Raw genomic sequence first — 13392 nt, 5'->3', positions numbered from 1 at the left:
ATAAAAGTGGTCACACATTGGAGCGGTGTCCACAGATGAAATAGAGAAGACACAGAGAGAAGGTGCACTACTTAAAGGAAAAGGGAGTCTGTTTTTGGCTGTTTTGAAAAGAGGACACTTAAACTCCACATTGAAGAAACCAGTGGTGAGCTGTGGATTTTTGAACTAAGGGTACTGTATTTTATGACGTCACGTGCGCAGGCATGTGCACATAGCCACTTACTAATACTGTATTCAACATGTGATTATTAATGTATTTATATTTCTTATTATTTTGTTGCATTGTTAATTTGTTGTTTTTATTTTTGTTTCAATTAATCAATTATTTATTTTCCTTTAGTTTTATATAAAAGCCCTTTACATAGACTCACCCACAGATAAGCAGTTAAAATAATCAGACAACTTGTCTTTGTCTTGTCTCAGAGAACTGGGTGCTCTGCTAAGCAATCCCCTTCACACTCTGCAGTGCACATTCAATTCAAGTACATGGCTTTTCTCCAGTAGCCTAATGTTATGCAAAGCAGCCAGGTAGACGCTATTGAGAATGTCTCGCCACTGACGGCGCTAACCTTCAGAGGCTATTGTTTAAACTTTAAGGTGTTAACGACCGCCGCTGACGGTGAGTGCATGTTGAGCACGCGCGGCCCCCACAGTCTCATAACTAAGGGTACGCCGTACCCGCCCGTACCCCCTAGAGCTCAACCCTGGAAGAAACGGAAAAGAAATCAATAGGAAACAATGCTGTCGTCTCACCTCACACATGTGGTCATATTGGGGCCGGTGATGAAACGTCCATCTTCTCCATAGTACCCGTTCAAGTGAAGAGCCACAGGGAGACAGTGTTGCAAACATTTGCATTTTTGGACCATGGAAGCACATCCACATTCTGCACTGAAAACTTAATGAGAAGGCTAAACATTACCGGACAAAAAACTAATATTCTTCTCCGCACAATGAACCAAGTGAAGCCTGAGACCAGTCACCATATCTCAGGTTTGGAAATAGCCAAGTTGGACAAAAATGATTTCATACAACTCCCTAATGTGTTCACTCATAAAACCATGCCTGTCTCACAACACAATATTCCAAAAACAACAGGGCTTGTCACCATGGCCTTATTTGAAACATATCAAACTGCAAGAAATAGAAACCAGAAAAACAATCAGGACTTCAGTGAAAGAACAAGCAAGGAAATGGAAGCCAAGTCAGGGTAGGATGAAAGATGGACTACTGCGTGAAACAGATCTGTTCCGCAAGGTGGCTTGCCTCCCACAAGAAACGTTGGTGGTTATGTCCTCATACCCTTTCGCCATGGTCTGGAACAGCAATATTAAAGGTTACATTTTATTTTTCTTTCAGCTAGTTCCCATCATGGCTGCACCTTCCTCGATCATCACCTGCTTGTCTCTCTCAGCACACCCTAAATTTGCTATTTGTCTTGCGTTTCAGCATCCTTCTCCCTCCGCCTCAGATAAACCATCTCTACCTCACCTCTCGCTTTATCCACCTCTCTTGCTTTATCGTCTAACCTTCTAACCTGGGCTTATACTCAAATGTAGTCATTTCTGTTCTCATCCCTCCATGTTGCTTCTAATGAGAATCGTAGCATTTTCAATCCGGCCGCCTCTAGTTCTTTGCCCTCTACTAACATGACCACTTGCCCGGTGATTTATTGACTATCGTTCACATAATTTATTTTCTGATATTGCACTAACATGTTTGTGCTGTCTTTTTCAGGTCATGTATGCCAGGGATGTGTGGTTGGAGGATGGAAAGGAGACAGAGGGTACAATTCCTAATAATTGGATCGACAGGGGTAAGGGAACCATTAGATGGCCAAATGCCAAATAAACACAACTTACAAGATGAGAAAGGACCCCCAGGAGGACTGGCTGACGTCCCAGTTAGTCAAGATAAAGATGACTTCAGGCAGGTTTTTGGATCATTTACTCAATAATTCAAGTACAAATAGTTGAATCAATGTTTACAGTTGAATTGTATAACTTCTAGTTAAAGCTTGTGAATGTGACAACTACAACCTGACCAGCCAAGCAGAGGAGGAAGAGGAGGATGTGGATGTGGTGATAAGGGAAGAGGAAACCTGTTAAAAGACAAGATGATGACTGATGTAGAGTTCATATGTTTCTCAAGTAACTTCTAAATATGAAATGTGTTAACAGAAACTGGGCCTCACATTGTAGACCATTCATGTTTTATATGACGTTTTGGACCATTATGGGTAACTTTCTTCTATAATCAATTTATAAGTCCATTGTCAAAAATGACAATCAAATGCTTTAATAAGGCTGTCTATTTTAGGTATGGATATGTTTATTTTTACTTTATATTGCAGCCGTATAGGTGCCCTCCTTTCCTATCGCACCAAGGAAGTTGCAGTCCAGCCAGGACAACAATGTGTTACTCAATGCTTGTTGAGTATTGATGTCAATTTATGAAATATGATAATGATGTATTGGGTACACACAACATGAAATCAGTTACAAGCTGATTGTTATGTTTCAGACTCTGAAAATCAAGCCCTGGATGGCCTGGTGGATGTCGTGGTGGACACCATGTCTGTCGAGTTGGAGCATGCTGAGGGGTCTTGGCACAGGGAGATGTCTACACACAGTGAGTATGAATCACATTTAAGCAGTCACCTTTTGTATTTCGATCTAAGAACATTCTTTGTCTTTTCCAGGCTCCCGACATGCAAGTGTAGCACCTCGGAGCAGAGAAATGTCCACACCCCGTGAGTATTCACTTTCTCCATTGCACCAACACATTTTAAGTACAGTCAGTACAAGGTGTTACATGTTGTGCATACTAAAGAAATCATTACCATACCTAATTCACAAGCAATGAGTAAGTAGTTACAGGCTCAATGTGTTGAACTATGTGTATCAGAGGAGATGTGTGATTGTCAACATCTAAGACCAACCAGTAGGGGTAGTCTTTTTCAGTGTGACATGGTGTTGTAGTAGTATTATGTCCAAGTATTAAGTCTTTAGTGATGGCTCCAGCCATCAGGCACAGTGATGGCTCCAGACACAGTGTCGGATACCGGCACAGCATCAGGACCAGCCACGACTCCAGGTACAGCAACAGCTCGGAGGCACTCTGTCAGGTCCAGACATGATGACAGGTCCCACCGCAGTGATGGGTCGAGGAACACGGTCAGGTCCAGACATGACAGATCCAGGGACACGGTCAGGCATGGTGAGTTGTCCAAAGGCCCCAAGTAATCAAAACCTTTACAATTCAGCAAGTAGTATCGTGCACCCCTAATTGTTACAATATGACATATTTATTATTTCTCATCTAATGTATAGTCATCTGTCTTGGAAAGTTTTAATGCAAAAATATCACTTTGTAATTTCTAAAATGTACTTTTGTTCTTATTACAGGTGCTATGCAGTGACTGAGAGGCCAACATGGGCATTCCCATTGCCAGCACAAGGTAAGTTCTGAGCTATTTCAATGAAGACCCCCAACAAACTGGGGGACACTTAATTTGCAACCCTTCTCTCTTCTGCCCATTCTCTCCTTTCTTCCTTTACTGTTCTCTCTGTCTCCTCTCCTATCGGGACACAAAAACTGCTCTTCAATTATATCAGTGTTTTGTATCATTGTAGGGTGGTGTCTATAACATGTCTCTGTGTACACTTACTTATTTTTCAGTATACCAGAAGAAAGTCCTGACCATATCAATATTCACTAAAGAACCTGCCTCTTCAGCGGCCAGTCATGTTGAGAGAATGGAGGACTTCCAGAGAGAGGAGCAACTCCTCAGTGATGTCCAAGCTTTTAATACCCTGGTAGGCTTTTCAAGAGTCTGGAAGTAATGAACAGCATAAGATGCACTCGCACACTTTTTACGTTCCTCTGGGATATGTCAGTGAAAGTTTTCATGGACTTATTCCAACAGGTGCTGCAACTTTCCCGTTATAGAGGGAAGGACGTTAAGGACTGTGTCCACAAAGTTCTTGACAGGTATGTTTCAACATACACTATGAATTAACCCCTGTGTGATGTTTGGGTGCGCTGTGGTTTTCAATGTGTGAACACTTATTTGGTTAATTCTTCTAGATGAGCGCCTGACTGCAAGTTTCCATTAATTTGCCTTTTTTTTTTTAGCTTAACACCTGAATCCTCTGTTATGTCATGTCAATGACATAATGGTTGAACATTAAGTGAAAATTAGTAGTATAAAGGGTTTATACCATGTTTTACAATAAATCCTAATCCTACTACATTATCAAATGTAATTTGTTTTTCTTAAGGCTCTTCAGTAACAGTCTGATGGCACAGTTGAACATGAAGGGGGAAAAAGAGAAGACTGCGGCTTTCAGCGCAATACAAGGTAAGCCCATATTTCATGTTGACCAAGGACAAAATCAAAATGTAATTGGGTAAAACATGTCCTTTCCGGTTGACATAAAAAAAATACAATGCCAACTGTCTACCGTTACCGTTGCTATCATAACATTTTAAATAACTGGTGGTTAGGTGTAGAAGGGAGATGGCTTTGTATTAAACTAGTTGTGGATGTACAAGCATTTTTGCATGTCAATATGGAGACTCGCAATCAGTTTTATTGTCACTTCCACAACACACACTAGGCAAACAGGGGAGCAAAATGCCATTCTCCTCAACTCATGATGCACATTAAAAAGAGGCAAACATTAAAAAGTAAAGAGCAGACAACATTGGTAAAAAGTGCTGATGCATTCAAAGTGCAATCCATCTTTCAAGATGTTGGTTTTGGGGGCAATACATGGTTCAGGGTTCTGATGGTTTGGGGCAGCTGTTGGATGACCTGCTGGTGCTTCCCCCTGAGCTCTTGAACCTCCTACCAGATGGCAGGAGTTCAATCGAGCTGTGTATTATGTCAGATAGGGACTAGGACAGCATGTTGCCTTTGCACATTTTTTATTGCCTTTTTCTACTATGCAGATGCAGTCATGAAATTCGCCCCAGAAGCCACAGAGGACCTCATAAGGCAGCATGCCGCAGACCACCTCAAGCATGCTCCAGCGAGAAGGGGAGGACACACAGCAGGCACTCAGGACTGATTTAACTTGAACTTTCACTGTCCATTGTGGGGGATCTTAGTGTCACAGTATTGTACAGTGTTGTGTAATTTGAACTTGTGTTCTGTTCAACGAAGTAGCTCTGGTTGGACCTTACCCTGGTAGCTCACTGGCTATTCAGTACAGCACTTGTTTAATATGTTTCAGTTGTTGTGGAACCGGCCCAAGCAAAAAGGGTGTCCCTGCAAAGTAAGCTGTGCTATTATGTTTTATTATTATTTTATTTTCATTCGACTAGTGACGTGGACTTGGACTTAGCCCTCCTCGGACATACCTGTGGACTACACCAGGTACAAATGACTTTTTTGTTGCTCTCCCTCATGGAGCTACTTGCGGATTATACCAGGGTCAGTCCACCCTAGGTGGACACGCACTGACCTTTTGCACCTTAATCCCATGTATAACGCACTGACTTTTTTGTCTTTTTTTTTAATTGTACTCTTTTTCTCTAAGCACCTTAACGTCATAAGTATATCATGCACAGTATACGTACATTGCTGCTATGCTCAGGCACCTTAGTTTTTATTATCTCAGGTACTTTGTAAATATGTAGATAACTTGTTTGGCCTTCTGCTGTTCTCTTGTTTGATCTCCTTCCCACTTGCCCCCCACCCCTCTTCTTCTTCCCCCCCTCTTCTTTCTATGGAAATTAACGTTGCGCTGGGAACGATGTACAAAAACGAATTTCACCCACTTTTGTACCTTGTAAACCTGTGATGTGACAATAAACCTGATTCTGATTCTGACGTGTAAAAAAAAAAAAGAGAAGTTAACTGCTCTGTTCTGGATCAAGCTTAATCAGCCCTGGTGACTGCTTTGTGTGTGCTTTGTGTTAAGTGGCTGTCCCGCTTCTGTTCTGTCAAAAATAATTCAAAGCTGGCTTGATCTGCTGTTTGTTTGAATACTTAATTAGTCAGATAGGTAAACGTCATGAGGTACGTTAAGGCTAAAAGGATAACACAAGTCCTGGGGACTTGTTTCCATTGTGGTCCTATGAACTAGATTCCATTTCAGGGGGTCTAGTTCCAGTCCACAAATATTCCACAATCATATGGAATATTTGTGGAATACTGTAATTGTGGAACATTTGTTTGCGCAGCTGTGTATTCACAAGAAGAATAAAGAGATAATAAGGAAATAAGTGTGTATTGAATTGTGATTTGTTTGTAAACCTCTGTGTACTGTATTCCCAGTTTTCAGAAGGTGGCATAACCATTTGATCGTGTTCATTTTCCTGTAGCTTTGTTTGATTAGCTTAGCAGCATGTTAACTACTAACTATGTTAAAGCTACAGGAAAATGAACAGGAAATGGGGATTACAGTTATGCACCGAGCCTAGAAGAAGTGGATTGTTTGATTAGTTTATTGAATATTAAAATTCAAAAGGATAAAAAACACAAGAAAGCCCGTAGGCTTGTTTCAATCGTGGTCCTTTGGGAAAGGGGACATAGGGAGCTACAATACAATACAATATAATAACATAAAAAACATAAAACAAGGCCAAATAAAACTTACAAATTCAAAAAGGACAAACAGAAGACTAAACATCAACTAAACAAAAATTAAGATTGGGGTAAAGATGTCTATAATTAGTCTAAATTTGACGTAGAAAAGATGACCACATTTGGACTAGAATAAGCCCTTATGTAGAGGTTTGGACGTTCAGAAGACATCCGACAAAGACGCAATTAAAACTTTCATTCTGCACCCTTCAGGGACCAAAATGGGACGTTCAAAAATGACCTCATTGCACATTGGGAATAAAATAATATACTGTATATGTGAAAACATCTGTTCCATTCCTGTTGTTCCCTGAAGATGAAATGGTCGAGCTCGTTTGCCTGACCCCCAATTGTTATAATTGATCGTTCCTTCCGACCGACCGAGAGGCATACCGGACCGAGGTGGAAGGGCAACACTGCCCTCTAGTGGATACATCCAGTTTGTACATGCACATGTTAACCCAGAGTACAGAAGTCCTGACGTCACTCGTCCATCCCCTGGGTCGTAAAGTCATTTCCCTATGGAGAATAACATTGGGTCATCATAGAATCGTCTCATAAGAATTGTGGTCCAAAAATAAACAAACTGCCTCGGCGATATTGTCAGGGAGGAGCCTCGGCATTGTTTATGATAGTCAGTCACTCATATTTGAAAAAGTCAGTTTCTGGCAAATTTAACTAATTCGGCAGAAGTAACATTAGCGTTTTCTCACCGTCAGTTGATGCTTCATATCCATAAGAGTAAAACCGCCGGGGTCATTTGTTTATGTTTGGAACTCAGTTCTTATTTGACGCGATATTAAACACGTCTATGGGAATTCAGAACAGGGGGGAAAAGGTTTTAAAGGTTTACGGTTCTAGAGGTTTTACATCTTCTAAAGCTCTATGGTATTCTCTAAAATTCAAATGGTAGCCGATATGTCCTAAGTAGGCCGAACGTTGTAGAGTTGGAACGGAGTTTGTAGCTAAAAGTATGAAGGACTAGTTAGGGGTCAAAAAACGGGCCGAATACGTAGTGACAATAACGTCAGTGTGCTCGCTAAGTATATACTGTTAGGCACATACGTGAAATGTGGCCTCTGCACTTTAACAGCCTCCAATCACTCTAAGATTGCCACGTTGTTGACCTGACCTGGAATCGTACCCAGCACATCCAGGACCTCTGGTTCACCAGGCAGGCCCACTAACCACTCAGCTATAGCACTCTGATTAACATCATGTCAGAAAATGAAATGAAACAGAGGTCTGACTATACTGAGTCAGAGTCAAGCTTTACAAAATGTAAGTTGTGTAAAAAAAAGTCTCACTATACTAAGTTGTTATTTGTTTGTTTAAGTCAGGCTATACTCTACTCAGAGTCATAAGTTTACAAAATGTACTAAAGTACAGTGAACGTCTGTGCGGTTTGTCTTCATCACTGAAAATAACGTACATGTAAACAGATATAAAACTGCTGTCATGTGCAGTTGGGGTGAAGAAACACAACCATTTCACTCCTAATAGTACCTATTTGATTTGACATCCTGACTTGCTGCTGTGGCTGAGGCTTGAACCTGTTACCTGCGGCTCACTAGTCAGTGACTCTATCCATTCACCTACAGCTGTTTCCTTGTAATCTGTGGTTCTAAAACGTTTTGTTGTCAACCCCCCAAATTGACATGTATTTGGGCAGTGGACCCCAATGTGAAAAGATGTAGTGTCAGGGCCCCCCATGAAAAAGATTTATATTTATGCTGTAACACATTTTAAAGTTATTTGTCTTGTTTGTTGTTCAAGTCAAAGCACCAGGAAGGCTGTACTTGAGAGCCATCTGTTAGCTCAATGGGTTGAGACACAGTATTCATGATCCAGAGGCCATGAGTTCAAATCCCATTGATGTCTTTCCTATGAGTCTTTCCTTTGCAGACTGGCTTCCAGAAGATCAAGTGAAAACCATCAGGAAGGCTGTATTTGTCATCCAACTCTTAGCTCAATGGGTTGAGACGCAGTATACATGATCCAGAGGCCATGAGTTCAAATCCCACTGGTGTCTTTACTGTGATGCTTTCCTTTGCAGACTAACTTCTAGAAAAACAAGTTAAAAGCACCAGGAGACCTGTAACTCTCAGCCAACAGCATAGCTCAACTGGTAGAGCGTCTGTGCAATAACATGACTTGACTTCACTTGAGTGGGTTCGATTCCCACTTGAGTGAAGTTTCCCCGATATCTTGGGGCAACGGATAAATTGACTGATATCCTTAGTGATGCTTCCCTTTGCAGACTAACTTCCAGAAAACAAGTTAAAAGCACCAAGAAACCTGTAACTCTCAGTCGACAGCATAGCTCAACTGGTAGAGCGTCTGTCCAATAACATGACACTTCACTTGAGTGGGTTCAATTCCCAGTCGAGTCAAGTGTCCCCGGTAACTTGGGGCAACGGATAAATTGACTGATATCCGTAGAATAACTTGTAGGAGTGTGCTGGTTCAAATCCAGTTCAACCCAGGACCGAGCGGTCCTGGGTTCGATTCCCACTAACGTCAAGTCCCCGGTAAATTGGGGCAGCGGATAAATTGACTGATATCCGTAGAATAACTTGTAGGAGTGTCCTGGTTCAAATCCAGTCACCACCTTAGTAACTAAGACCGAATCTGGCCAATTCGGTCTCAGTTACTGAGATAGATAGAGGGTGTGTAGAGTGGGCGGAGTAGAGTAGGGGTAGAGTAAAGAGGGAATGTAGTGGGAGGAGTAGGACTAGGGGGAGGATTAGGAGTAGGACTAGGGGGAGGATTAGAACTAGGGGGAGGAGTAGGACTAGGAGTAGAACTAGAGTAGGGGGCCAGAGTAGGGGGAGGAGTAGAGGCCAGAGTAGGGGGAGGAGTAGGGCCAGAGTAGGAGAAGGGGTAGGGCCCAGAGTAGGGGGAGGAGTAGGGCCCAGAGTAGGAGAAGGGGGAGGGCCCAGAATAGGGGGAGGAGTAGGGCCCAGAATAGGGGGAGGAGTAGGAGAAGGGGGAGGGCCCAGAGTAGGGGGAGGAGTAGGGCCAGAGTAGGAGAAGGGGGAGGGCCCAGAATAGGGGGAGGAGTAGGGCCAGAGTAGGAGAAGGGGGAGGGCCCAGAATAGGGGGAGGAGTAGGGCCAGAGTAGGAGAAGGGGGAGGGCCCAGAATAGGGGGAGGAGTAGGGTCAGAGTAGGAGGAGTAGGGGGAGGGCCCAGAACAGGGGGAGGAGTAGGGCCAGAGTAGGAGAAGGGGGAGGGCCCAGAATAGGAGGGAAGGGCCCAGAATAGGAGGGGAGGAGTAGGGCCCGAGGAGGAGTAGGGGCCAGAGTAGGAATAGAGGCCAGGAGTAGGGGGATGGAGGTAAGGTAGTTAAGGCCAACATTCCTATTTCCCTCTAGTTGTCCTCTTATTGCAAATCTCCACACACGCGATATTGCAAATCTCTAATAAAATTTCACCTCCATACAGAAACCAAAACCATATCCCTCTCCTGGCTCCCTACTCTGGCCTCTACTCCTCCCCCTATGCTGGGCCCTCCCCCTTCTCCTACTCTGGCCCTACTCCTCCCCCTATTCTGAGCCCTCCCCCTTCTCCTACTCTGGCCCTACTCCTCCCCCTATTCTGGGCCCTCCCCCTACTCCTCCCCCTTCTCCTACTCTGACCCTACTCCTCCCCCTATTCTGGGCCCTCCCCCTTCTCCTACTCTGGCCCTACTCCTCCCCCTATTCTGGGCCCTCCCCCTTCTCCTACTCTGGCCCTACTCCTCGCCCTACTCTGGGCCCTCCCCCTTCTCCTACTCTGGCCCTACTCCTCCCCCTACTCTGGGCCCTCCCCCTTCTCCTACTCCTCCCCCTATTCTGGGCCCTACTCCTCCCCCTATTCTGGGCCCTCCCCCTTCTCCTACTCTGGCCCTACTCCTCCCCCTACTCTGGGCCCTACCCCTTCTCCTACTCTGGCCCTACTCCGGCCCCCTACTCTAGTTCTACTCCTAGTCCTACTCCTCCCCCTAGTTCTAATCCTCCCCCTAGTCCTACTCCTAATCCTCCCCCTAGTCCTACTCCTCCCACTACATTCCCTCTTTACTCTACCCCTACTCTACTCCGCCCACTCTACACACCCTCTATCTATCTCAGTAACTGAGACCGAATTGGCCAGATTCGGTCTTAGTTACTAAGGTGGTGACTGGATTTGAACCAGGACACTCCTACAAGTTATTCTACGGATATCAGTCAATTTATCCGCTGCCCCAATTTACCGGGGACTTGACGTTAGTGGGAATCGAACCCAGGACCGCTCGGTCCTGGGTTGAACTGGATTTGAACCAGCACACTCCTACAAGTTATTCTACGGATATCAGTCAATTTATCCGTTGCCCCAAGTTACCGGGGACACTTGACTCGACTGGGAATTGAACCCACTCAAGTGAAGTGTCATGTTATTGGACAGACGCTCTACCAGTTGAGCTATGCTGTCGACTGAGAGTTACAGGTTTCTTGGTGCTTTTAACTTGTTTTCTGGAAGTTAGTCTGCAAAGGGAAGCATCACTAAGGATATCAGTCAATTTATCCGTTGCCCCAAGATATCGGGGAAACTTCACTCAAGTGGGAATCGAACCCACTCAAGTGAAGTCAAGTCATGTTATTGCACAGACGCTCTACCAGTTGAGCTATGCTGTTGGCTGAGAGTTACAGGTCTCCTGGTGCTTTTAACTTGTTTTTCTAGAAGTTAGTCTGCAAAGGAAAGCATCACAGTAAAGACACCAGTGGGATTTGAACTCATGGCCTCTGGATCATGTATACTGCGTCTCAACCCATTGAGCTAAGAGTTGGATGACAAATACAGCCTTCCTGATGGTTTTCACTTGATCTTCTGGAAGCCAGTCTGCAAAGGAAAGACTCATAGGAAAGACATCAATGGGATTTGAACTCATGGCCTCTGGATCATGAATACTGTGTCTCAACCCATTGAGCTAACAGATGGCTCTCAAGTACAGCCTTCCTGGTGTTTTGACTTGAACAACAAACAAGACAAATAACTTTAAAATGTGTTACAGCATAAATATAAATCTTTTTCATGGGGGGCCCTGACACTACATCTTTTCACATTGGGGTCCACTGCCCAAATACATGTCAATTTGGGGGGTTGACAACAAAACGTTTTAGAACCACAGATTACAAGGAAACAGCTGTAGGTGAATGGATAGTCACTGACTAGTGAGCCGCAGGTAACAGGTTCAAGCCTCAGCCACAGCAGCAAGTCAGGATGTCAAATCAAATAGGTACTATTAGGAGTGAAATGGTTGTGTTTCTTCACCCCAACTGCACATGACAGCAGTTTTATATCTGTTTACATGTACGTTATTTTCAGTGATGAAGACAAACCGCACAGACGTTCACTGTACTTTAGTACATTTTGTAAACTTATGACTCTGAGTAGAGTATAGCCTGACTTAAACAAACAAATAACAACTTAGTATAGTGAGACTTTTTTTTACACAACTTACATTTTGTAAAGCTTGACTCTGACTCAGTATAGTCAGACCTCTGTTTCATTTCATTTTCTGACATGATGTTAATCAGAGTGCTATAGCTGAGTGGTTAGTGGGCCTGCCTGGTGAACCAGAGGTCCTGGATGTGCTGGGTACGATTCCAGGTCAGGTCAACAACGTGGCAATCTTAGAGTGATTGGAGGCTGTTAAAGTGCAGAGGCCACATTTCACGTATGTGCCTAACAGTATATACTTAGCGAGCACACTGACGTTATTGTCACTACGTATTCGGCCCGTTTTTTGACCCCTAACTAGTCCTTCATACTTTTAGCTACAAACTCCGTTCCAACTCTACAACGTTCGGCCTACTTAGGACATATCGGCTACCATTTGAATTTTAGAGAATACCATAGAGCTTTAGAAGATGTAAAACCTCTAGAACCGTAAACCTTTAAAACCTTTTCCCCCCTGTTCTGAATTCCCATAGACGTGTTTAATATCGCGTCAAATAAGAACTGAGTTCCAAACATAAACAAATGACCCCGGCGGTTTTACTCTTATGGATATGAAGCATCAACTGACGGTGAGAAAACGCTAATGTTACTTCTGCCGAATTAGTTAAATTTGCCAGAAACTGACTTTTTCAAATATGAGTGACTGACTATCATAAACAATGCCGAGGCTCCTCCCTGACAATATCGCCGAGGCAGTTTGTTTATTTTTGGACCACAATTCTTATGAGACGATTCTATGATGACCCAATGTTATTCTCCATAGGGAAATGACTTTACGACCCAGGGGATGGACGAGTGACGTCAGGACTTCTGTACTCTGGGTTAACATGTGCATGTACAAACTGGATGTATCCACTAGAGGGCAGTGTTGCCCTTCCACCTCGGTCCGGTATGCCTCTCGGTCGGTCGGAAGGAACGATCAATTATAACAATTGGGGGTCAGGCAAACAAGCTCGACCATTTCATCTTCAGGGAACAACAGGAATGGAACAGATGTTTTCACATATACAGTATATTATTTTATTCCCAATGTGCAATGAGGTCATTTTTGAACGTCCCATTTTGGTCCCTGAAGGGTGCAGAATGAAAGTTTTAATTGCGTCTTTGTCGGATGTCTTCTGAACGTCCAAACCTCTACATAAGGGCTTATTCTAGTCCAAATGTGGTCATCTTTTCTACGTCAAATTTAGACTAATTATAGACATCTTTACCCCAATCTTAATTTTTGTTTAGTTGATGTTTAGTCTTCTGTTTGTCCTTTTTGAATTTGTAAGTTTTATTTGGCCTTGTTTTATGTTTTTTATGTTATTATATTGTA

The 13392-nt window shown here is 43.4% G+C and overlaps 1 long non-coding RNA gene across 1 annotated transcript; it reads left to right on the top strand.

Moving 5' to 3' along the window:
- Positions 1-2368: 2368 nt before the first annotated feature.
- Positions 2369-4363, top strand: LOC311036857. The gene is made up of 7 exons (XR_014599899.1): positions 2369-2631; positions 2702-2752; positions 3024-3219; positions 3408-3460; positions 3682-3818; positions 3929-3993; positions 4284-4363. It is a non-coding gene; the product is annotated as an uncharacterized lncRNA (long non-coding RNA).
- Positions 4364-13392: the final 9029 nt, after the last annotated feature.

This window comes from Gymnoscopelus microlampas (assembly GCF_963454915.1).
Source record: "Gymnoscopelus microlampas genome assembly, chromosome: 20".
Lineage (NCBI taxonomy): Eukaryota > Metazoa > Chordata > Actinopteri > Myctophiformes > Myctophidae > Gymnoscopelus > Gymnoscopelus microlampas.
The sequence above is the reverse complement of the archived record's forward strand: the minus strand, read 5'-3'. Positions and strand labels throughout refer to the sequence as shown.